Source organism: Canis lupus, chromosome 33 (assembly GCF_003254725.2).
Source record: "Canis lupus dingo isolate Sandy chromosome 33, ASM325472v2, whole genome shotgun sequence".
NCBI classification, from domain to species: domain Eukaryota; kingdom Metazoa; phylum Chordata; class Mammalia; order Carnivora; family Canidae; genus Canis; species Canis lupus.
Genome location: NC_064275.1, coordinates 28,789,728 through 28,816,211, shown reverse-complemented (window position 1 = coordinate 28,816,211; position 26,484 = coordinate 28,789,728). Strand labels below are relative to the sequence as shown.

Sequence of the window (26,484 nt, the reverse complement as noted above, 5' to 3'; positions counted from 1 at the left end):
GACAGAGAGAGGCAGAGACACAGGCAGAGGAAGAAGCAGGCTCCATGCAGGGAGCCCGATGTGGGACTTGATCCCGGGTCCCCAGGATCACGCCCTGGACTGAAGGCAGGTGTTAAACTGCCCCCCAGGGATCCCTAGTTCCTCCTTCTTTTTTGCCCCAAACGAGTATAACTATGTGGCTGTAGCCAATCAGATACTTTCTATTTTTTCCTGCTTTTTCTTTATTCTTTATCCTATAAAAGCTTCCTGTCTTTCAGTTCTCTGGATCCCTGCGAATAGAGACTACTTTTTCATGAAGTGTTAAATAATGTTTGTTTGGATCATGTAAATTGTTTTCTTTAATCATTTTTAACATACATATACATAAAATTCTCAATTTTCCCCTCGGCCAACTTTAATTGAATTTTGTTTTGTCCAAAAGGCTTCAGACAATTTGTAAGTAAAGATCTTCGGGGAACAGCGAGCTCTAGTATTAACACTAGAGGAAAACCATTTAATATGAATGCTGCCATGCTCCTCATCTCGTTTTATTGCTGAGCCAGAGACCTGAAAGTCTTGATGACCAAAATCTTCTATCATCAAACACCTTCATCTGGGAGAAAGTCTATGAAAACTGCACCACGTGGTCATTTCCAACATCAAGCACTGAAAGAAGCATCATATCCTTTCTTGAAATGTATCCAAAGAAAAGATGAGTACAGGATGTCCACAGCCCTGGCTAACTAATCTTAATTTCTCTTCATGTACAAAAAAAAAAAAAAAAGAGAGAGAGAGAGAGAAACACACACACACACAAAAAACAATGTCCTCAAGTTTCTTTCTTTCCCTCCTCCTCTTCCTCTTCCTTCTATTCTTATAGGCCCCACTTAGCCTGAAAAGAGGCACCTTTGGGTGAAGAGTCTCTCAATGGATGCAGACTTTAATTTTCCAAATGAGTTGACATTTTCTTGTTCCCACTAGGCTAACTCATGAAACGAAGTGGGTCCTACCACATGTTTATGGCCAGTACCCTGCTAGGAAAGACCCAGAGAATGAGAGGGGCTAATGTATGATGAGTGCCTGCTTAGGGCCAAGCATCGGGCTTCTATTCATTCTTCATAGTCATCCAATGAAGTGGGTAGTATTTTTCCCATTCAACAGACAAAGAGCTGGGGTTCTGAGAGGTCGAGGAACTTGTCCAGTATCTTACAGGTAAAATGCAATGAGTTCCATCTCAGTCTAGAGCCTGCAATTTTTACTATACCAAGCACAACCTTCAACTGAGAAGATCCTCATTCCCAGGAAAAAAAGTTGTGGAGTTTTCCCCCTAGGCCCGAGACAGAATTCACACTACAGGCTGTGTCAGGAAAATGATGTAAATATTCACCCAGTGGGCTTTCTGTGGTTCTGTTACTGTCGATTCAGGATTCTACACTCAGCTGATGATCCATAACTGCCTTCTGAGATGGTCAGTAGAACATGAAAGGTAGGTAGATGGACAGAGCCCTAGACTGGCCGGCTGACCAAGCCAGCGTTGGGTATATACCTTTGCTTTTCAGTCTTATGCCTTTGTTCCAAAGTCTGTAACATGAGAATAATAATTCCAGTTCATTCCACCTCACGAAGGACAAGGAGGAGGTGAATGCACTGCCAATGGTGAGTCTGCGGGTGAGCCGACACACTGCAGTGATCCACTCTCAGGCCCCTCTCAGCAACATCCCCGTTGTGGCAAAAGAAATAGCAGATTTGGGGACACCTGGGTAGTTCAGTCAGTTTGGCATCTAACTCTTGATTTTGGCTCGGGACGTGATCTCAGGTCGTGAGATTGAGTCTCATGTAGGGCTGTGCCCTTGAGGTGGATTTTCCCTCTTCCTCCTCCCCTCCTCCCACACCCCACCCTCAAATAAGTAAATAAATCTTTAAAAGAAAATAGCAGATTGGAAACTCCTGCAGAAGCCTCCTTGTAGGGTCAATGCTCCTCACCTACTTATACACTAAGAGAGCTGCCCTTCCCTGGGGCAGGGGAGGGACCTGGCAAGACAAGCCAAACTGCCCAAGCCTTATCTAGGTCACCTTGAAGCAGAATAAGCAAAACTTCATCCAACCACGTCTCCCTGAGCACAGAACAAAGGGACAGAGATGAGACTAAGCAGCAGGGAACAATTTATTACTCCCCCACCCTGAGCCCTCCCACCCTCCCACAGCCTACTGCTCTCACTATCTAATCGTTTTTTGTTTTTTTTTTTAATTTTCATGCTTGTCTTTCCCTGAAACTGGGTGAGTGACTTATAGTCAGGGATCTTTTCATGTTACACAAGAAAAATACAAATACATTCATTTTCCTTGTTAAATAACAAAAAAAAAAAAAAAAAAAGAGAAGTTCTCTTTGATCCTTTTTTTTGTTCTGGCACACCCAGGGGGTAACCTCTATCAGTAGAATGAACGTAGAGACTTTTTCTATGTATTTCAGCGAATGGGGTCATACACATACTTACCTTACACAAATTCAGTTTTAGCCAAAACAGAGCAAAACAAAACAAGACTCTGATCCACATAACGAGTCGATCAATGGCCTGGAGAAACGTAGGGCGAATGACATAATCCCTCAGTTAAAACCCGGGTCCCTCAACTGTCCTGTGCTTCTCAGAGTGGGACCATTTCACCACCCCCAGAGATGATTTTAAATATCTTCAAAGATAATTCTGATAATACTTGATTTTTGCTCTAAACATTAACTTTTGAACCCAACTCCTATTGAAAGTTGTACTGTATACACGACATTGCCGTGATGCCCAGCGCAAGTCCTGAGATGGGGAAAGTCAGTTCACATGTTGGATCCACAAAATGAAGTCTGTCCCTTGGCCCAGCCCATCTGAGGACATTAGGGAAACGTCTCACTGTTTAAACAACCTAATGCCAATCACAGTCTTCCAACTTAGCAAAAGTGGACGGCTGATTCTTACGGTGTTAGAGGTCACCCTGGAGTTGGTGCAACCAGCTCAGAACTGCCAGATAATTCTCCTTCAGATCTGGCCACGTGACAGAAACAGCCGTGGTCAGAGAACCCCCAAGCTCCTGCCCAGCTGTTCCTGCGTGGAGCAGGGCAGAGCTGCACCGAGTTGCTAAGGACCCATTCTGCGAACCTTTTAGTCCTAGCAAAGGCTTCAAAGCCAGAGTGGTTCCTCCCTTGGAGCAGGAGAGAAAGTGGGGATCGGAAGGGCTGCTGGAAATCATCTAACCCAGTCATGTCACTTAGATTTTCGTTTTCAATTCTTTCAATTTGCAAATGAGGAATTTAAGGCTGCGAAGGGGAACTGTCTAGGGGTGCCTGGGGGCTCAGTTGGGCATCTGCCTTCAGGGTCCTGGGATCAAGCCCCATGTCGGGTTCCCTTTTAGCAGGGAGTCTGCTTCTCCCTCTCTGCCGCTCCCCCCTGCTTGTTTGCTCTCCCTCTCTCTGTTTCTCCCTCTGTCTCTCTCTCTCTCAAATAAAAAAATAAATAAAATCTTTAAAAAAATAATTTAAAAAAAGGGGGAAGTGTCTGGTTGGAGATCACACATTTGCGTTAGTGAAAGAGGGGAAATGAGAACTCAGGCCTTCTCACTTCTAATTCAGTGTTCCTTCCTGAGCACTGTGCTTTGGAAGCACCAGGAGAAACAAAATTAAACCATGTTCTTTACCACCAGACTTCTGAGTCTTTCACATGCTAATATGTAGCATTTCTTTCTGAGACTTGAATATAGTTTTCAGACATTCCCAAACTTTTTGGACCAGATTACTTTTTTAATGCGGTGTCTATTTACATTCTCCAAAAGAGTATTAAAGGATTCTTCATAACAGCTTAGGCAACGTGGCCCCACACCATGCTGTTATGGTTAAGTGCTACGCACAAAAAATTACCCATCCATGATCCCCGCAATCCATGTCGTTGTGCAGCACTGATGCGGAGACCCGGGATACTCAGCTGCTGGCAAACATCATCTGTCCTTCTAAATATCAGCAGGGAGCTCTGCATCTCAAAATGCAGAAGTGTGTGGGGCGGGGAAGGGGGAACATGCCCAGGACAAGGGTCAGCTCTTCTCTGACTCATCTCAACGGATCTGGGGTTTAGGGCTGCTCAGCCTTCACTCCACGTGCAATGATTGTGCTGCTGTGATGTGTCCTAGATTCTTCTAGGCCTTCAAGGACATCACAGTCTAGGAAGGGAACATGCATACCAAGGAGTGAGCCCTGTGGTAGAGGCATGGCAGGAACATGTAACGAAGCAAAGGTAAAGGGAAGAGGAGGGAAAACAGGGAAAAGTTAAGGGCTTTCGAGAAGGGGACAGGAAGGTGGTGAGGATGACTTCCCAGAGGGACCCGGGCCCGGTCCCGGTGAGTCAGCCACCTCCCCAGGTCCGCTAGGATTCCAAGCTGCCGGGTGAGCAGATGGCCTTTTGAGGTGTGGGGCTTGGAGGAAGAGACGGATGCGACTGGATTCCACAGTAGCGTCTTTTCGGCCTACACCTTAAGGATGGAGCCCTAGTGCCCCCCGCAACCCGAGGAGCCACACTGATTGAGATGGAGAATAGAGACAAACCCATCCTCCTAATTCTTTTTGTAGTTAAGATAATTAGACTCTGAGATGTGACTGATACAGCCCAATGTATCAGCAGGAGAACCAGGAGGAGACAGCAGGTCTCCTACGCCTAAGAGCAGCTTCTTTTCTTTTCTTCTTCTTCTTTTTTAATCTTTCAGTTAAGTAATCCAAGCCGAGAGAAACCTCATTGCTTGTGCCCATTTATTCCGTCAGCACGCATTTCTTCATTCTCTTCTGTAAATTTGGTTTTAGGAACTGAAGATTCATGGATGACTAAAACCTGGTGTCTGTCCTAGAGGAGCTCAAGTCAAAAGGTAGGGACATGACTCCAGACTCCAAGGAAGGCTCCTGTGGCTCTGGGGACCGAGGGCATGCTGGCTGAAAGGTGATGGTCCTTACTGCAGCTGTAAATGATTGTTGCCTGAATATTGGCCCAGGGCTGCCTCCTCAAGATTTTTTCAAGAGAGGCCAGAAATCTAGATTTTTGAGTAAAATATTCTGATTTTTTAAAACACTGTGAGACTGGGGTGCCTGATTGACTCAAGTTAAGTGTCTGCCTTCGGCTCAGGTCTTGATCTCAGGGTCCTGGGATCAAGCCCCAAGTTGAGCTCCCTGCTCAGTGGGGAGTCTGCTTCACCCTCTCCCTCTGCCACTCCCACCCCACTCATGTTCTCTCTCTCTCTCTCTCTCTCTATCTCGAATAAATAAATAAAATCTTTAAAAAGAGTAAATCACTGTAAAGCTCAAACAATATGTATCTGCAAGTGAATTTGACTTACTGCTGCCATTTTGTGACTCCTCTTCTATGCAATTGTTCTTACTATATTACTCAAAGATCTCCCAGGGGGCTTCTTAAAAATACAAACTCTTGGCTGCATCCCAAGATATTTGGAATCAATAGGGCCAGGCTGGGATCCTTAAAACTCTACCTATCATAAAAATTCAAATGCAAGTGGTCCATAGACCACACTTTGGGTACCCTGATCTAGCTGCCATATTTTCCACTTAGAAGGTTTCATCTCATCCTCTATTTTTTTTTCTATTTTTTTTTTTAAAGATTTTATTTATTTATTCATGAGAGACACACACAGAGAGAGGCAAAGACACAGGCAGAGGAAGCAGCAGGCTCCACGCAGGGAGCCCAATATGGGACTTGATCCTGGTTCTCCAGGATCAGGCCCTGGGTCAAAGGCAGCACTAAACCACTGAGCCACCCGGGCTGCCCTATCTCATCCTCTCTTAATCCTGGGTCCCTGACAGAGGACTTATACAGCTGATCCAATGAAGCTGTAGATCCATTAGGAAACACTATTCTGGAGGTCAAACCTCATACATTTGGTTCATCTCAGTGTTGACAAGCATCTCATGCAAACTCAAGAAGGAACAGCAAAGACAAACACAGGAACGGAGCAGAGATGCATAGATAGTCTAGAGCAGAAAGCCAGAACGGGAGAAGCTAGGGAGACTCAGGAAGTCGAAGTTAACTGCTGCATTCAGCGGAGGTGTGGGCCTCAGAAGAATCACCCACTATTACACACTGACTATAACCCCTGTTCCTAGCTCTCAGTTGTTTATTTAGGTATTTGGTACATTGGGAGATGGCCCAGGAGCCTATTAGAGGTGAAATGATTTCCCGGATTGCCGCAACAGGTCTTCTTCCCTACAAGTAGACCACCTGATTTAAACCTTCACCTAAGAGTAATTGTTCAGGGCCATTTTTGGATTCTCAGCTGGGCGCAGTGTTCTTTTCCTTTTTCTTCTTTTTTTTTTTTTTTTTAAGAGATTTATTTACTTATTTTAGAATGAGAGAGCATGTGAGCAGGGGCAGGGGGCAGAGGAAGAGGGAGAGAATCTCAAGAACAGTCCCCGCTAAGTGCAGAGCCCTACACGGGGCTTGATCTCATGACCCTAATCACAACCTAAGCTGAAACCAGGATTCTGACACTTAACAGACTGAGCCATGCAGGCATCCCACAGTCTTCTTTTTTCATAGGGCATACGCTTCAAGGAGAGAAGTAGAGGCCACAGGGAAAACACAACAGCAAGGATTGCGTTGGACTGGCCCCTGTCTACTACACCAGCCCCATCTCCATGCCTATACTATTCCAGCAGTCCCCAGCTGTGTGGTTTTCACACTCACAATACTGCTTCTCATCTCCATGTCTTTGCTTGTGCTGTCTTTTACCAAAACCTGGGATGCAATTTATCTCCTTTCAATCCTCCTTCACCAGGTTAATGCTTACTCATCATATAAGATCCTTTTAGGCGCCATCTCCTCCAGGAGATGAGTTATTTCTAAACTCTACTGACTGCCAGGCTGGTCAAGTTCAGCTATCTGTGCTCCCATGATGCCCTTTCCACAGTTACCACTCCAACTCCATTACCACATCTGATTCTATAACCTGCTTAGAGATGCAACTCTGTCTTTGAGCTATAAGCTCTTATGTGCAGGGATGCTGCTTATTTATTTCAGTATTTCTAGAGTTTATTCCAGTGCCTGGAACATAGGAGGGGCTCAATGAACATTTATTGAATAGATGAGGTTAAACTATGCAACCTAGCTATGCAAACTGGGCAAATCACTTAACCTTCTAGAACCTTTATTACTTATTTATTTATTTATATTTATTTATTTTTTTAACCCTTTTTTTTTAAGATTTTATTTATTTATTCATGAGAGACACACACACACACACACACAGAGGCAGAGAGACAGGCAGAGGGAGAAGCAGGCTCCATGCAGGGAGCCTGACATGGGACTCAATCCCGTGTCTCCAGGATCACGCCCTGGGCGGAAGGCAGTGCTAAACCGCTGAGCCACCAGGGCTGCCCAACCTTCTAGAATCTTAAGATTTCTTTATCTTCACAAGAAGGGAATGATTCCTCCTCTGTAAAACAGTTAAGAGAACTAAATGAGGCAATGCTTGTAAAAGCATTTAGCATAGCATCTGGCTAATAGGACATGATCAATAATTTTTTTCTTGGAGCTAAAAAAGAGTTTAAGAAGTTAACTGTCCCAGTCTCTTGCTTTCATCATCAAAAACCACTAAGCCAGTCTCCTCATGCTGCTGGATAAACACCATTTTATTATTTATTTTATTTATTTATTTATTTTTTATGATAGTCACAGAGAGAGAGAGAGAGAGGCAGAGACACAGGCAGAGGGAGAAGCAGGCTCCATGCACCTGGAGCCCGACGTGGGATTCGATCCCGGGTCTCCAGGATCGTGCCCTGGGCCAAAGGCAGGCGCCAAACCGCTGCGCCACCCAGGGATCCCTAAACACCATTTTAGATTTAAGGACAAAGATGGTAGCTACATGCCTCTTTCTGAGGATGCATCCTAGGGTTTCAGTCCAAAGAAACAACTCTCTTAAGTGAATGGTCTCCAGAGTGCACTCAGACTGGGTTGCACCTGAGTAGATGAGAACAGTTTTCTTTTCTTTTGTTTTGTTTTTTTGAGAACAGTTTTCATATGAAAGTCACATGATCTTTTTACCTAGACTCTCATGAAATAATAAACACTCCAGACTTGCACCACTCTGTAAATAAGGAAGGAGGGGGTGCCTGGCCCAAGACTCTTGATCTCAGGGTTGTAAGTTTGAGTCCCATGTTGTGTGTGGAGCCTTCTTAAAAAAAAAAAAAATTTTTTTAATAAACAAATCAGGAAGGAAAAATAAAGCAGAATCAATGGTCCCAGACTGATTCTGTTTCAAGAAAAGGATGTTATTTCTAAACTCTCACCCTTAAGGTAATACCTATTTGCTTTTGTAATGGGCAGTAGAGGAAGAGTGAGTAGGCACAGAAGAAAGAAAGAGGGTAGGTTGGGTAAACTGGCTGTTGTTTCACTGTAATGACTTAAGTGAACTATAATCAACATATCATATTGGGTCTATCAGTGCTTGTGCCAAGTGGGGATGACATATCCCCTTCTGTGACTACAGCAGATGCTGCCTAAGTGTCTAGACTCTTTCGCATTCAGCGCCAATGCAGTCTCAAGTTGTTCTCAACATGGCATATTTGATTGATCAGCTGGCTAAGAGCTGAACCCATTCCTGCAGTTGGTAGTGTATGGACTTGGGAAACAGGCAGCTCTAAATTCAAAGTTCAGCTTCAGCACATACTAATTGTGTTGTCTTGGGGAAACCCTTTGTATTGCCTTGTACTCTTGAACTTCCATTTCCTCATCTGTAGAATGGGACAATCTTCACAATGACACTGCAAGATTGGTAATATTATTATCCCTGTTTTATAATATAGGAATTATTACAGTTTTATAGTATGAAGTGTTTTTTTGTGTGTGTTTGTTTTATTTAAGTAATCTCTACCCCCCCACGTGGGGCTCAAACCTATGAACTGGAGATTAGGAGTTGCACACTCTTCTAAGCTAGCCGGATGACCCATTATCCCTATTTTAAAGATGAGAAAATCTGAGGCGTGGACAGGACAAAATAGAAACAGAGAGAGCCAGAATTCAAAGCCAGAGGTCTATTTTCAGAGCACTTTCTGGTAACTGCAAAGCTACTCTCCTCTCAGGCTGGTCCAATGCACTCTAGGAGCTGACAGGCACAAAACTGCCAGACTCAGATGCCATATTTAATAGAGAGTTTATTAAGAGGCAATTTCCATTGGCTGAAACTTTAGCTCTGGCTAGAGGCAGTTTATTTTGTCGTAAAATAAGAAAAGCTGTGGTGGAAATACCTGTTGGATTTGAGAATATAAAATCTCAGATCATATTCAAACTATTTGGCCAAGAAGTTGATTTTTTTTTTTTTTTTTTTTTTTTATGATAGGCAACAGTGAGAGAGAGAGGCAGAGACACAGGCAGAGGGAGAAGCAGGCTCCATGCACCGGGAGCCCGACCTAGGATTTAATCCCGAGTCCCTGGGATCATGCCCTGGGCCAAAGGCAGGCGCCAAACCACTGCGCAACCCAGGGATCCCAAGAAGTTGACTCTTGAAAGTAACTCAACTGATAATGGAAATATGAGAGTCAGAGATCACCTAAATAACCCAAACGCCTCTGAATAAAAAATGTGCCATGAGTTAACGTTGCTAAAGTCACCATCCATGTCAAGATGATTACATAGTGACAGGTTAAGAGTAAAAAAAGAAGGTAAATTGTAACTTGAGACTGAGCCATTTTAAGTGAGCTAATATTTGTAGAACACTTAGGACAGTGCCTGACACCTAGTAAACACAATTTAAATGTTTCGCAAATAAAATATAGCCAAGGGTGTGTGGGAGGAGACCTAGTTAGAAGCAACCATGCTGGAGTGCCAGTTAAGCTTCTTTTTATATCTTTCCCCTGCACTCGCCTTAGAAAAATCATTTCATTTCTGAACCTCAGTTTTCCTATCTGTCCAATAAAAATTAATAAATTTTTATTATAATAAAGATTACAACAATAACTCAAGAGGTTTGTTTTAAGAACCAAAGAGACAAAGAAAAAAAAAAGAACCAAAGAGACAGTGAAATATTAGGGATGAAGGTATGTCATTTATAAACTATATAGCACTCTACGAACGTCATTACTATTCTTATTATTCCTTATTCAGAATTCCTGCAAGCAAAAGGTCTGGAGACATGTCATGAGACAGAGAATCAGATTTCCTGTGCTAGTGCCCAGGATTGTCTGCCCTTCTCCCAGCCTCCTCCCTGGCACAGCTCTACCCCTAGCTGCACACCCGGCCAAGTAGGGAGTAGAGGAGGGCTGTATGTCCCCAGCACCCAGAGGTGGAACACAGAGCGCTCTCTCTCCCTCTCTTGCAGAATCAAGGCTGTGCAGAGTTCTGGAGTTAGGTGAATAGTGTGCCAGGTTGGCCACATTCAGGATTAGATAGACTTTGGGGGACTGCCCTGAGAACCTGATGACCCAAGGTAACCTCATTTCTCTGGACACTTGGCATTGTGAGTTTTACACAACTGGCTTTACAAATACACTTTGGACTACACAGGCTATTCTAAAAGTGAGGACTGCTTGTACAGAACCAAATTGAACTGCTTGAATTATGTATGGTGTGTACTTTTGAAAAGAATATAAAAACATGGCATTAATATAAACTGAGATGTTACCCCACAGGGGATTCCCTTTTCTTTTTCTTTTTTCTTTCTTTCTCTTTTCTTTTCTTTTTTTTTCCTATTTTCTTTTACTGTCTGGGAGAGAGCCATAGTTACCTATTGATTTGTCTCTAGGATTCAATCCAGGGGGAAAACCAAAGTGACTCAACAATAATATGTGAAAGACAAGATTCCAGGGATGCCATGTGTAGGAATTAGCTGCCACTAAGAGTAAAAGGCAATGTAAAGCCAACAAGGAAAAATGGAACTAAAAGGTAATGATGAGGCTGGCTGGCTGGGTGAGTCAGTAGAGAATGTGACTTGATCTCAGTTTGTGAGTTTCAGTCCCACGTTGGGTATGGAGATTACTTAAAGATAAAAAATATTTTAAAAATAAAAAAGGTAGGGATCCCTGGGTGGCGCAGCGGTTTGGCGCCTGCCTTTGGCCCAGGGCGCGATCCTGGAGACCCGGGATCGAATCCCACGTCGGGCTCCCGGTGCACGGAGCCTGCTTCTCCCTCTGCCTGTGTCTCTGAGCCTCTCTCTCTCTCTCTGTGACTATCATGAATAAATAAATAAAATCTTTAAAAAAATAAAAAAATAAAAAAATAAAAAAAAAATAAAAAAGGTAGTAAGAAGAAAGGTTTGATAAGGTACATGAATTCAGGAGGGGAGCAGAAACCTACAGGCTCATGGGGACCCTTTACAAATACAACTTTTAATCAACTTCCCAGTATGCCATCAATAGTGGAGATCGGATTATTCCTGTCTGGAAATATTTAGAACAGATTTTTTTTTTTTAACTTGAAATAATGTGAGATTTTTTGCTGGGGATGGGGGTCAGCAGGCTCTACATCCATGTGGAGCCCAACACTGAGTTCAAACCCATGGCCCTGATATCATGACCTAAGCGGAGATGGAGTCAGATCCTTAACCGTGAGCCACCCAGGCACTCCTAATGTGAGAAATCAATTGACATGAGATGTTATTTTCTTTTCATCCCCCGTAACTCGAGTAGATAAGTATTCATAACCCACTTATAATAGGTTAGAGAACTGATCTGTAGAGATGGTATGTAGTTTGCCCAGGGTGGAGCAACTATAGAATGACAGAGCCAGGACTCAGACTCAGAATTGTCTGAGTTCAGTCCATGGTCTTTCAACCACACTGTGTCACCTCCACCGCACAGCTTTATGAGGGAGTCATGCTACTGAACTCACAAAGGGTTGAAAGGAAGAGAATAAATCTAGAAAGTAGAATAGAATTTGGTTTTCATAGATTTAATAGGGGCGATCTTAGAACGATACCTTCACCTGTCTGACCACTGATGGACATTTTATCGGGGAGATGCCAGTCTTTCTGGTTCTCTTACTCATAAAAGAATTATTCATATATTTAACATATATTTGTTGCGCTACATATTTCTCCAGGCAATAGGTTAGAAAGACAAGAAATAGTGCTATGCTCCATAACTTACATATATGTTTTATATATACACATATAATATGTATAAAATTTCTTTTTTAAAATATTTTATCCTTTTGTCAGAGAGAGAAAGAGAGAGCACAAGTAGGGGGAAGGGCAGAGAGAGAAGCAGACTCCCCACTGAGCAGGGAGCCCCGACATGGGGCTTGATCCCAGGACCCTGAGATCATGACCTGAGCTAAAGACAGATGCCTAACCAACTGAGCCACCCAGGTGCTCCTATATATTATTTTCTATATATCAAAGAAACCTAGCTGCTCTGTGGGACTTACTTTCCAGTGGGGACTGTAGGGGACCAATTGAAAGGGCACTATTGGTGCTGCATTAGAAGCATGGGAGACATTAAGAGATCACTGCTTTGGTCAGGATCAGCTATTATTCCTAAGGCAAATTCACACACATATGCAGATGAGGCATTCTAGGGGAACAAATTTCCATCATGTTCAGTATATTTTCATATTTCAAAATTGTCTTGGCAACAGGTTTATACCATATACCAACCTTCACACCTGTTCCAGCCTGGGGCAAAAACGAAGTACTGAGATTGGGCTCAAATCCTGAGATGACTCTGATCTCCCAAAGACATAGGATATCCCAGCTGAAGTACCTGACTGTGTTCCAAATGTCACAGAAGGTCTCGTGGAACTGAGGACTGTAGATGGTCTTTATTATTATGAGCAGGACCATCTTTAGTGGGGTTTGAGCCCGAGATTAGACATGGGACCTCTCTTCCCCTAACCCAACATTTTCATATATGTGAATATGGCTTGAAAGATCAAGTACAGGGGCACCTGGGTGTTTCAGTGGTTGTCTGCCTTTGGGTCAGGTCATGATCCTGGTGTCTTGGCATCGAGTCCCATATTAGTCTCCCCATAGGAAGCTGGCTTCTCCCTCTGTCTATGTCTCTGCCTTTCTGTGTCGCTCATGAATAAATAAATAAAATATTTTTAAGAAATCAAGTACAGCCTAAAAAAACACCAACTAATAGATACAGCATTAGAATTGTACACTTGTTAATACATTACTTTACTCATTCATCTATTTATTATTATTCAGTCTCCAGTAGGGCCTGTGCTTCAGTGGTAAATATGAGATAAGACACCTCTCAGCTCTCAAGAACATTCATTCTATTTGGGCAGACAGATGTGAACATAGCTTTGTGCAGAGTGTCCTAAGAGCCCATCGAGGCTGTTGAAACAAGCAGGCTTACATTTTCTGAGGGTAGAGGGGGATGGCAATGCTCAAATTTGATTTTGAGAAAAAGGCAGAGGTACTGAAAGCAGAGAGCAGAGTAAGTGCAAAGCTATGTAGCTGTGAAAGAAACTGATAGGTCGGGCAGCCTGGGTAGCTCAGCGGTTTAGCGCCGCCTGCAGCTCAGGGCGTGATCTCGGGGACCCGGGATCGAGTCCCACGTCAGGCTCCCTGCATGGAGCCTGCATCTCCCTCTGCCTGTGTCTCTGCCTCTCTCTCTGTGTCTCTCATGAATGAATAAATAAAATCTAAAAAAAAAAGAAAAGAAACTGATAGGTTCAGAGGATTGATGCAAGTCACATGTGGCTGGAAACCAGAACACAGGCATGGGAGCTGAGGCTTTGGAGGAGAAGAGGGAGAGATCATGAGGGCTAGTACACATGCCAGGGAGCTTGGCACTTAATGAATAGATAATGAGGCATAAACCACAAGAAAGCTTTAATTCCCAAAGTGCCACCATCCTATTTGCATTTTTCATAATCACTGAGAAAGCAGTGAGACCAATTATAAAAGGCAAGAGTAAAGGAAAGGGACTACTTGGAAGTCTATAGTGATAACCTGACACAAGTAATATGAAAGCATTTTCATTATCCAGAATTTAAATAATACAGAAACTATTCCAGGAACAACACATTATCCTACTAATGGATATTTAGGTTGTTTCTAATTTTTTTCATTATTAACAATATGCTTGCACAGATGTTCAATAAACTGCTTTATAAAAAAGATTACTTCTCAATATAGTCTTTAAGAAAACTAGATTCCCATCTTCTTGGCATGACTAAATAGATTTTTGGAGCATTAAAGGATGGATAAGCTGATAACTCTAACGTTACTTTAGGCCCAATTAATATCAGCCAAAATATGACTAAGCCCAGGCATATGTGATAGAAATGCAATATATTTTTCCTAGGAAGGCTTGTACCTCAAGAGGAATCTGGTGATAAAGATAAAGACTGCTTTTCCAGTCTAAGTGGAAAAGCCTTTCAGAGCAATGCAGCCCATGAAGCTGATGGTCCAGGCAGCATCCAGGAGGTGGTGTCCCACCAAATGACCACATTGCTCCTGTTGGCAGGCTGCAAGAGTAGATCATAGAAGGTCATTGATTTAAAACAATGACCACTTTCCACTTTATTCTTTCTGTAGCACCTCTCAAAAAAACTGAAATCCTAGGAGCACCTGGGTGGCTCGGTCTGTTAAGTGTCTAACTCTTGATTTCAGCTCAGGTCATGATCTCAGGGTCCTGAAATCGAAACCCCCATGTCGAACCCTGCATTGGTCTCTATGCTCAGCAGGGAGTCTGCTTGAGGATTCTCTTCCTCTTCCTCTGCCCCTCCCCTGGCTTGCATGTATGTGTTCTCTTTCTCTAAAATGAATAAACATATCTTAAAAGAAAAAAGACTGAAACTCTTACGAGGCTAGAGGTCAGATTTGTTTGAGGTCACGCCTTCCTCAGGTTTTGTAGATAGATCAGTATTAATTCTCTGCCTAAGCCCTACAGGGGGAAAGAATTCCCAGTATCTTCCTTATAGATTCATCTTAGGATTCCCCATACTTTCATAGTCAAGGATAAACCCCAGTATCTCCCACCTAAAGCCGAGATAGGTTTTCGTCATTCAAATCTTAAAGACAAGGCTAAGGACAGGAGGTCAGTTGTGATACTAAAGTTATGACATCACAGACTATGGAACTCAAGACAGGCATAGAAGCTTTTGAGCCTTGGGCTAGACTAGAACTGTCTGTAAAGATTCATATCTAGTAGGTTAGTATGTGAAGATGTAGTAATGGCTAGTTCTTCTGACTAGTCATATAATTTAAAAATTCTCTTTCCTGAGAAGACAGAAGTTTCCTAAGAAGTATCTTAAAACCATAGTGGAGGATCCATGTTTGACTGTTTCAAATGACTACCAGCCCATACTTAAAGAAGATTTTTTAGGGGATCCCTGGGTGGCTCGGCGGTTTGGCACCTGCTTTGGCTCAGGGCGTGATCCTGCAGTCCCGGGATCGAGTCCCACATCAGGCTCCCTGCATTGAGCCTGCTTCTTCTCCCTCTGCCTGTGCCTGTGCCTCTCCCCCTCTCTCTGTCTCTCATGAATGGATAAATATAATCTTAAAGAAAAAAAGATTTTTAAAAAAATATTTTATTTTTAAGTCATCTCTATGCCGAACACGGGCCTTGAACCCACAATTCTGGGATCAAGAGTTGCATACTCCACCAACTGATGCCCCAAGAAGATATCATTCTCTCTAATTTGCAGAAGAGAAAAATCATGGGAAAGGACAATGGTATACTCAAAGCAGATTTAGCCAGAGATTTTAATCTACTTGCAACTATGTTCTCACAGACAGGTCATTCTGAAGCCCTCCCTTCTTACATCTATTTTTTTCCTGACCGATGGAGGAGAGGAGAGCCCAGTCCTCTTGACTGTGTTCCAGTTGTCTGTCTCTCATATCTCCACATGGGCTGGGATATTTGGAACAGCAAAGACTATACTGTTTCAGCTCAGCCACTGACTTGTTGGGTGAGTATTTAACATTAAGGCTGGTAGGCCATAGGATAGAGAAATGCTACAGCCATGGGCTTTTAGCCAAATTTCTAAAAACATCCTTCAGAGGGCAGCCCTGGTGGTGCAGTGGTTTAGTGCCGCCTGCAGCCCAGGGCGTGATCCTGGAGACCCGGGATGGAGTCCCATGTCAGGCTCCCTGCATGGGGCCTGCTTCTCCCTCTGCCTGTCTCTCTGCCTTTCTCTGTGTGTGTGTGTCTCTCATGAATAAATAAATCTTTTTTTTTTTTTGTTTAAATTTTTATTTATTTATGATAGTCACAGAGAGAGAGAGAGAGGCAGAGACACAGGCAGAGGGAGAAGCAGGCTCCATGCACCGGGAGCCCGATGTGGGATTTGATCCCGGGTCTCCAGGATCACGCCCTGGGCCAAAGGCAGGCGCCAAACCGCTGCGCCACCCAGGGATCCCTGAATAAATAAATCTTAAAAAAAAAAAAAAAAAACCTTCAGAAATAGGTAGAGAAATACAAACCGGGTGAGAATGGATATAATCTGCCACACCAGAGTTCTGATTGATTGGATCCATGTGCATCCAGAGGGCAGACTCTACTCAGGCTCAGTCCTGGTCAAAATTATGCCCATGACTTGAATGGGTACAATAGTGATAACCTGATGATTCTGTAGCTGATGTGAAGCCAGAGGAGATAGTAAATAGAGAGGATATCAGAACCAGAATCTGAAGGGAGCTCAATAGGCTGGAGCAATGGGGAGAATCTGGCAAGATGAAAGTTGACAGGCAAAAAAAGCCAAGTACACAGGCTTGAGAAGATGGACTTTTCATAGGAAACATGTAAAGGACTTAAGCATAGGTTCATGTACATGAACAGAGAAATGCACTAAGATGAATAAAAGCTATCATTATAGAAGCATAATGTCAACAGTAAGGGAGGTGATTGACCTGATCTATTTGATACTAGTGTGGCCACATCTACAAATTTACTTCTCAGATTCTAGGCACACCCTGTAAGAAAACAAATATTAGGGTATACACAGGACAGTAAAAGCACTTGAAATCATGTCTTAAAAGGAATGGTCAAAGGAATTCCCTATTTTTCCTAGTATCAAAGATTTTTATCTAAAAGAAAAAATATTAATGGTGACATGACTTCTGCCTTGAAATAGCTGGAGCTCTGACATACAGATGTGGGATGAATGTGGGCCATTTGGCAGGCACATATTGGGAGGAAGGCATCCCTCAGAGAATAATAGAATAGATGATGCCAAGACTCCTTCCAGTTAAGAGAGGCTGTGGCCTTGTCCTTCTGGCATGTCACAGGACCCCTATGAGTCTTATTTTCTCAGATATAAAATGATATCCGAGCAGAACTCTGATCTCCAAGCTTTTTTTCTGCTCAGATTGTGTTTCTGTATCTCTTTTTCTTTGAATTTTCCCACAAGGGCGGCAAGTGGGAGTTAATACATCCTTGTCCCAGGCTACCCAGTTCCATTAAATGACAGCAATGGGAAAAATGCGCCGCTCCAGGGAAGACCATGGAAGAGAGAACCTGCTATTACAGTTGAATTGTGTCCCAACAAGATTCATATGTTGAAGTCTTAATCCCCCAGTACTTTAGAATGTGAGTGGTTTTGGAGAGAGGGTCTTAAAAGTAGTAATTAAGTTAGAATAGGTCATATTGGCCTCATCCAATAAGAATGATGTCCTTTATAAAAAGAGAAAATTAGGACACAGACCTGTGAAGACACAGAGAAGTGATGGCCCTCTGCGATCCAAGGTTGGTTCAGAAGAAACCAATCCTGCCGACACTTTGATCTCAAACTTCTAGCCTCCAGAATTGTGAGAAAATGGATTTCTGTTGTCCAAGCCACCTAGTCCATGGTACTTTGTTACAGCAGCCCTAGCAGATCTGTAGACCTGCTATTTTCACATCTCCTCACATATGGCAGGGAAAAGAGGAATGGAAGATTTTGTTTATGAAAACCTCTTTCCCAAAATGTCAAACTATAGGGGCCCCTGGGTAGCTCAGTCAGTTGAGTGTCTGACTTGATTTTGGCTCAAGTCATGGTCTCAGAATCCTGAGATTGAGCCCCATATGAGGCTCCACGCTGGGTGTGGAGCCTGCCTAAGATTCTCCTTCCGCCTCTGCCCCTCCTCCACCCCTGCCCCACTCACTTGGTCTCTCTCTCTCTCTCAAAAAAAGTGTCAAATTATAAGGATACTGGTAGGATTTATCCTTAGATTTCATCCATCCTTCTCAGAAACATGAAACTTTTTCTTTAGTTGAAGATTTTTATTTATTTATTTATTTATTTTTTATGATAGTCACAGAGAGAGAGAGAGAGAGAGAGAGAGAGAGAGGCAGAGACATAGGCAGAGGGAGAAGCAGGCTCCATGCACCCGGGTCTCCAGGATCGCGCCCTGGGCCAAAGGCAGGCGCTAAACCGCTGCGCCACCCAGGGATCCCTAGTTGAAGATTTTTGCTGTTAGAACAAACTTCACACCACAGATCCCAAACTGGTGACCCAAACAGGTTGAATTACAAACATGCTCTGTTGGGTCCCCACATATTAAAAAAAAAATTTAATATAGTAGTGAATACTTGAAACTTGAGGAGCTTTCACATTGAAGCCCATATTTCTGGCTTCTCTTAGAAAACTAGAAGATTCAGCTTCATGGGCCTTCCCTGTAATAGTCTGTTGGAGTAAAGAAGTGGTCCTTTCTTTAGATGGGGCATGTATTCTCCACTTGCTACTGTCCCTACCTGGACTACTGCATTCATTTACTGACCCTGTTCAGCATCTGCTATCAGTGATTCTTGTCAACGAAAAAGGCCAAAAATCTGTCTCTCTTTACCTCGCAGAAGGTCACCACAGAATTTCCCCTTAATGGGAAGAGGTATGTAAGTTTCATTTTTTCTTTGCCTTTTGTTCAACCAGCAAAGTCTATATCACATTTGGGTCTTTGGATCCTGATGAAAAGTTGAGTGTGAAATTGGGAGCATGTTATCATGAGAACAGGTTGTAGGAGCATGGAGAACTCAGGTTTGGGGAAGGCTGAAGACAGGAGATTAGATGGCTAGCTGATCTTGGCCTCTGGCATCCTGACCAGATGCTCCGAGTAATTAGCATCCTGGCCTGCCTACAGTATTGCATTCACAAAGGATAAGGCAAATTGCCAAAAACAACAAAGAAATTGTTCTTGCTTGAAGTCTCCAGGATGGAAAGCACACAGAATCACACCTGCATGGCTGAGGACACTATCTCTCTTGAGGTGCTTCCTTGAGATGAATTGATGCTATTTAACTACAGTCTGCATGAAATGTCTTCACCTCCTAGAATGTGTTCTCCTCCTAGAACATAGGAGAAATTGGTTTAAAATCTGATTAAATTCTAAAACATTTGGAATGGTTCCGAAGAGCTAAAGCAGATTTTGTTGCAAGTGAAAGAGCTACGAACAACTATCATAGTTGTAGAGAGAACAGCTCATGACAAAGCCAGCATTTCCTCAAAAGATGGGAGGAAGGAGCAGAATGTCCCTTGATGCCATGTCTATTGTATTGAGCAACTTTTCTCAAAGTTGTATGTATCGTTGCACCATAGTACTTTAAGGATGACAGGAGAAAGAGAAGAACTCAGAGAGAGTTCACCATGCCTCTTTCTGATCAAACAAGGGTCAGGAAATGGAGAAATACTAATAAACCCCACAAAGACACACCACTCACTTCTCATATAGTGATCAAGGGAAGATTTCCTTGCTGGAAGTGTCTGTATCTTATGGCTTGCAAGACTGACACATGATCCAGGTGTGAGCTTTCTACTTGAAATCCAGCAATGTGAAATGGAAAATAGGGCTTCCTAAGAACCTAATTCAAGGCAAAGCTGTACTTAGGTCCAGATAGAAGCTCAGTCTGGGACAACCGGGGTGGCTCAGTGGTTTAGCACCACCTTTGGCCCAGGGTGTGATCTTGAAGACCTGGGATTGGGTTCCACATCGGGCTCCCTGTGTGGACCCTGCCTCTTCCTCTGCCTGTGTCTCTGCCTCTCTCTCCTCTCTCTCTCTCTCTCTGTCACTCATGAATAAATAACTTTAAAAAAATCAGTGTTTTTCAATTTTATCTAATCGTAGCAAGAAAACATTTAAATCCTGTAACACTGATTAACGTCCTGCAATATTGTGTGGAGCACAAATTGAAAAGCGCTACTCTCATTTTTGCTTTCTTTTGGTGATGGGATGGTTTTTTCAAAAGAGATATTTGGTGTATGTCCTGTCAGGTAGATCACTGTTTTCCTTTCAACTGATTCATTTGATGGGAACAAAAAATTTGCACGCTGACCCACATGAGTGCTCTCCAGAATTCATGCCTAGGTGATTTTCATACTAGAGCATTAGTTGGTGATGGAAACTCTCCTTTCCTATGGCATTCACTATTGGCGATGGAAAAGGACATGTGACTCCAGTGGATTGTGCACTTTTATGGGCTGCTGCCTGCAAAAGACTACCTGCACTAGCCAAGGGAGTCTAAAAATGGACGAGATGAACATATCACATTGAAGGGACGTGTGTGCTTTTATAATACAGGTTGTTAATATTTTTATTTATGAAAGAAAGAGAATGCAAGAGAGAGCACGGGGGCGGGGGACAGGAAGGGCGGCTCAATCCCAGGACCCTGAGATCATGACCCGAGCTGAAGGCAGATGCTTCATTTTTTTTTTTTTTAAGATTTTATTTTATTCATGAGAGACACCCAGAGAGAGGCAGAGACATAGGAGAGGGAGAAGCAGGCTCCATGCGGGGAGCCAGCCAGATGCGGGACTTGACCCCAGGACCCCTGAGCCAAAGGTAGCCGCTCAACCACTGAGCCACCCAGGTGCCCCGATGCTTCATTTTATAATGAAGCATTTTACTTTTAAGAGCTAATTTTACTATCTGCTGGGTATTTAAGTGAAATACTTGTACGCTCATCAGGATTCAGGACCCAAAGAATGGGAGAGGAAAAAAAAATCTCATTTTATCAAAATGTGAAAACAAAAACAAAAACAAAACAAAACAAAAAACAAAATGTGAGCACAGCAGCTGCTCCATTCTCTTCTCCCCCCACCCCCTTCCCTCCTGCTCTCAAAGGTACTGAGCGGGTCTGTTTTTTACTCCCACTACGAGCTTTGAGCTGGGCAGGGGAGTGTGTCCAGTGAACTGCTCGCGTCCGGCGCCCTTAGCAGAATCACCCCCAGCGGAGTGGGAAATTGCAAAATGGTTTCTGCCTGAACTGAAAGTCCGTTTCACCACAGCAGCAGTAGCATCTTTTTTTTTTTTTTTTTTTTTTTTTTTAGTAACATCTATTTTGAGTGTGAACACTTTGTCCTCTCAGAATTCGCCTTCCTTTTCCTTCCTCCCCCTGAGCCTCTTGGCCATTTTTGGTTATTTTTGTTGTTGTTGTTAATTTTTGGGTTTTTGGTTTGTTTTAAAGATTTTATTTATTTACTCATGAGAGACAGAGAGAGAGAGGCAGAGAGACAGGCAGGGGGACAAGCAGGTTCCCTGCAGGGAGCTTGTTGCAGGATTCGATCCCAGCACCCCAGGATCACGACCTGAGCCGAAGGCTGATGCTCATCCACTGAGCCCCAAGTGCCCCCCTTTTTTTTAAGGGTGGGTCTGCAGCCTTCTTCTCATGGTGCCTATCGTGGGACCGTGGAACAGTACTGCTCGCACTGCCCCTCTCCCCTCTGCCCTGCCCCGTTTTTCGTGGCTGGTCCACAGTGGCAGGCTCGCAGAGAAAGTCGTCTCTTGCTTCAGGGGAATAAATCACCCTTCCCTCCCCTGAGGTCAGGGTTAGAACAAGAAAATAGCCAGTTCCGTGCTGACTGGATACCAGCACTGTGCTAAAAACTTTATATTTTCCTATTTCATCCTATTTCCATTCTACAGATGAGAAGGCTGAAGCCCACCAAGGTAACTTGCCCACAGTCAAACACACTAAGTGGCCCAGAGCTGAGATTTGAAGGCTGAGGCCCAAATTCATGTTATCGGCCACGGTAGTGAATTCATTCATTCCTTTGACGGGTGTATCAGGCAGTTCAAGTCCTGGCGGTACAGGAGCGGGAACAAAGGACTAGGTCTTTCCTTATGCAGTTGCCTCGCCAGTGAGGAGACCGAAAATGCACAGCAAAGCCTGTAAGGTCAGGTGTTTAACTAAAACAGGGTAACAGGATCAAATGAAGTGGGGAGGGGTGGCTCCTCTGCCCAGAGGGGTCAGGGAAGGCCTCTGTGAGATGCCACTGGAAGAGGGATCCCCCTCTGCTCCTGCATTTTCTCACTGACACCCCCGTGCTGGTGATTCCAGCTAATGTCCCTGGGACTCTGTATTGACAGACGCTGGCAGATCTCTCTTGATCAGGGTACCTCTGGAGAAGTCCATTTCCTTTGGGAGACAAACCTGGCATTCTTTCACAGAAATACGTTGGAATATGTCTTCAGAAATATGCTGGTTGCCATGTTGTCAGAGTTGTCCAGAAGAAAGGTGCTCTCACCAAACAACACCATCCGTTTTCCTTGGCAGGTAAACCCTATTCCAATGACAATGGGTAACAGTTGCCAAGCACTTACCATGTCATGCGTCAGATATGGGTTTAAGGGTTTTACATGTGTCATTTCATTCCATGCTGACAATCACTCCAAAGGAAGATTGTCTGAACTTTGGCTGCCATAATAAAATACCCTCAACTGGGTGCCTTAACCAACAGAACTTCATTTTCTCACAATCCTGGAGGCTAGAAGTCCAAGATCAAGGTCCCAGCATGGTTGAGTTCTCTTGAGAACTCTCCTTCTACCCTATGGACAGCCTCCTTCTCCCTGAGTCCTTTCGTGGTAGAGAAAAAGACAGGAAGAGGGAGGATGTGAGTTCTGTGATGTCCCTTATTATAAGAGCACTGATTTCATCATGGAGTCTGTCTAAACCTAATTATCTCCAAAGATCCCATCTCCAAATTTCTTTTCTTTTTTTTAAGAGAAAGAGAAAGTGTGCACTAGTGGGGGGCAGAGGGAGAGAAGGGAGAGAGAATCCTAAGCAGGCTCTACATCCAGTGCAGAGCCCAGTGTGGGGCTCAATCTCACCACCCTGAGATCATGACCTGAGACGAGATCAAGAGTCAGACAATTAATTGACTGAGCCATCCAGGTGCCCCTGGGTGTAAAACTTTTTAAGCTGAATGTTAATAAAATGTTCTTGATCACTATGCTATGCAGCTTCTTTCCATGTGAAGGATGTACACTCAACTCTTCACAGAGATGAACACATCCTTTTTTGAAGGATTTCAAAAAAAGTGCACTTATCTTCTGTGTTCAAATCATATGCTCTCCTTTCTCTTTAGACATTGAATGAAATAAACTCAGACCCTCTGGTACAGCAAAGGTTTTTGCTTTTAAAAAACAAAATATCTGTCAATCAACTTTCCTGACTCTGACTCCATGAACATTATGTAAACTTCTGATAAAAATTTAGCTTATCCTGTTGAGTGTCTTGCACAAAAAGTGTAAATACTCAAACCTGAACACTCTGGACTGCATTTTTCATTATTAACACTTGTCTTTCCAGTTGCTACATGTCATCTATTGTGGATTTGGTTAGATGAGCTAGTCCCCAAATCTTAATCACCCTGGGAGCAATGACAAAATAGTTCCTGGGTCTCCAAAACTGAAGACTTTCCCAGACTCCATGTTGTCTCTTGTCCTTGGCTTAGCATGTTCCTCTTCACACCAGCCATTGATCCAATGAAGGTATACATTCACAATACTTTTCCTTGATTGGAATCTGGATGATCATTGATTAGAGTGGCTTACTTTTATAGCTGGCTGACTTCATTGATTATATAGAGATCTTCACCTTGATCAGAATTGGACTAGAGGGGTGCCTCAGTGGATCAGCTGGTTAAGCGCCTACCTTCAGTCCAAGTCATGATCCTGGGGTCCTGGGATTGAGCCCCATGTTAGGCTCCCTGCTCATCTGGGAGTCTGCTTCTCTCTCTCCCTCTTCTCCTCCCCCAAACTCATGCTTTCTCTCTCTCTCTCTTAAATAAATAAATAAAATCTTAAAAAAAATTTTTCGACTAGATTTCTACAAAAATAAAGAAAAAGAGTATCAGACTATAAAACGATTAACTCTAAATCCTATAGTGATTACCATTTCTTACTGGACAGAGGAGTTTGGAACTTATTTCAAAAATAATGAAAGGTCTTTGAAGGGTTCTGATTTTCAAAAGGGCACAATTGGCCTTAACTTACTTTTTTGGGGCGCCTGGGTGGCTCAGTCAGTTAAGTGTCCAACTCTTGATGTTGGCTCAGGTCGTGATCTCAGGGTCCTGAGATGGAGCCCTACATCAGGCCCCATGCTCAGTGGGGAGTCTGCTTGAGATTCTTTCTTTCCCTCTCCCTTTGCCCCTCCCCCCACTTGTCCACACATTTTCTCTCTAAAAACAACAACCACCACAACAACAAAACCCTCAAAGGGGCAGGAGTGGAGTTGTGAAGAACAGACTGGCATTGAGAGGTCTGTACGAATATTACTGCACTATTTCAAATTCAATGTCAACTGACTTTCAGTGCTATAGTCATCCCACACCCGCACAGCTGTGCTCACTTCGGCAGCACATTTACCACACCCATACAGCTTGGATCCACTTACTTCCCTATCCCCTTTGCCATCACCCTAATCCAAGCCATTATCACTCTCACTTCATTTTCTATAAAGTCTCCTAACGAGTCTCCCTGCTTCCTCTTTTTCTCCCACTAAAAATCAATCCACTATATGGCAACTAGAGAATTTTTTTCAAAAAAAGAACTTTATTTTGATGCAATTCATGCACCCTAAATTGACCCATTTAAAATATATAATCAAGTGGATTTTAGTATATTCACAAAATTATGCAACCGTTGCAAGTGTCTTATTTCATAAGATTTTATTTTAAAGTAATTTCTACATCCAACATGGGGTTCAAACTCACAATCCCAAGATGAAGAGTTGCATGCTCTACTGACTGAGCCAGCCAGGCACCCCAAAAGTGTCTAATTTTAAATCATTTTGATTACTCCTCAAAAATTCCCATACCTAATAATAGTCGTTTCCCATTCCTCCTCCCTCTCAGCCCCTATCAACCACTAATGTACTTTCTGCTTCTACAGATTTGCTGATTCTGGACATTTCATATAAATGAAATCGCACAACATGTGGCTTTTTGTGTCTTGCTTCTGATACTTAGTGGAATGCTTTCAAAGTCTTTGTTGTAGCATGCATCAGCACTTCATTCCACTTGATGACCAAATAATGTTCAATTGTATGGACATATCATATTTTACATTTCCACCAGGAGCGTGTGAGGAATCCAGTTTCTCCACATCCCTCATCAACATTGGTTATTGTCTACCTTTTTATTATAGCCATCCTACTGGTTGTGAAGAACCACCTCATTGTAGTTTTGATCTGTGTTTCCTTGGTGAATAATGATGTTGAGACTCTCTCAATAGACTTACTGAGTTTTGGTATATCATCTTTGAAGAAAGGTCTATTCAGCTCCATTGCCCATTTTTATTTTATTTTTATTTTTAATTTTTATTTATTTATGATAGTCACACACACAGAGAGAGAAGCAGAGTCACAGGCAGAGGGAGAAGCAGGCTCCATGCACCGGGAGCCCGACGTGGGATTCGATCCCGCGTCTCCAGGATCGCGCCCCGGGCCAAAGGCAGGCGCGAAACCGCTGCACCATCCAGGGATCCCTCCATTGCCCATTTTTAAATAGAATTATTTATCTTCTTATTAATGAGTTGTTAAGAATGCTTTACATATTGTAAATATAAGTTCCTTATCAGATATATGGTTTACAAATATTCTTTTCCTATTGTCTGATTGTTTTTTTTTCTCACTTTTTTAGTGGTATTGTTTGTAGCACCAAAAGCTTTAATTTTTATGAACCCTAATCTAGCTACTTTTTTCTTTTGTTTCTTATGGTTTGATGTCATATCTAAGAGACTTTGCTTAACTTTAGGTCATGGAGATTTCCTCCTCTGTTTTTCTTTAAAAATTTTTTTAAATAAAAAAATTTTTTTTTATTGCCCTCCCACCCCAATCCGCCCTCCTCCTCTGTTTTTCTTTTAAGAGTTTTATAGTTTCAGCTCTTATATTGATGCTTTTGATCCATTTTGAATTAGTTTTTGTGTAATATTGAGGTAGGGGTCCAATTTGATTCTTTATATAGATAACCAGTTGACCTAGCACTATTTTTTGAAAAGACTGGAGAGATCTTTTTAAAACATAGATCAGATCACAACTCTTCTCTGATTAAAGCTTTTAACTTTCCTTTGCACTTACAATAAAATCCAAATTTCTCTACCTTCCTTTTCACTCTCATTTTGTGCAGCTTTCTCTTGCTCACCATGCTGCCCGGTCTCCCATTTAGCAGAACAAATGAAGTTTACTTTTCCTTTAGCTCCCTCATCTTTCTTCATTTCTCACCTTAAATTTTATCTCCTTATAGACTACTTTTCTCAACTTTTCTCCTAAAGTAGATTCTCCATCCCATCTCACTCATTTCTTATATCATCTCCTATAATTTTCTTCATAGCTTT

At 42.8% G+C, this 26,484-nt stretch overlaps 1 long non-coding RNA gene across 2 annotated transcripts; it reads left to right on the top strand.

The window, feature by feature from the left end:
• LOC112676855 (uncharacterized) lies at positions 1-25,711 on the top strand. 2 transcript variants are annotated; one of them, XR_007407899.1, is made up of 7 exons: positions 1-4,247; positions 4,808-4,869; positions 9,346-10,886; positions 15,693-15,869; positions 18,522-18,765; positions 22,318-22,423; positions 25,486-25,711. It is a non-coding gene; the product is annotated as an uncharacterized LOC112676855 (long non-coding RNA). The 2 variants fall into 2 exon arrangements; XR_007407898.1 differs by lacking the exon at positions 9,346-10,886 and having other exon boundaries at positions 2,246-4,247; positions 18,522-25,711.
• The last annotated feature ends 773 nt before the right edge of the window (positions 25,712-26,484 follow it).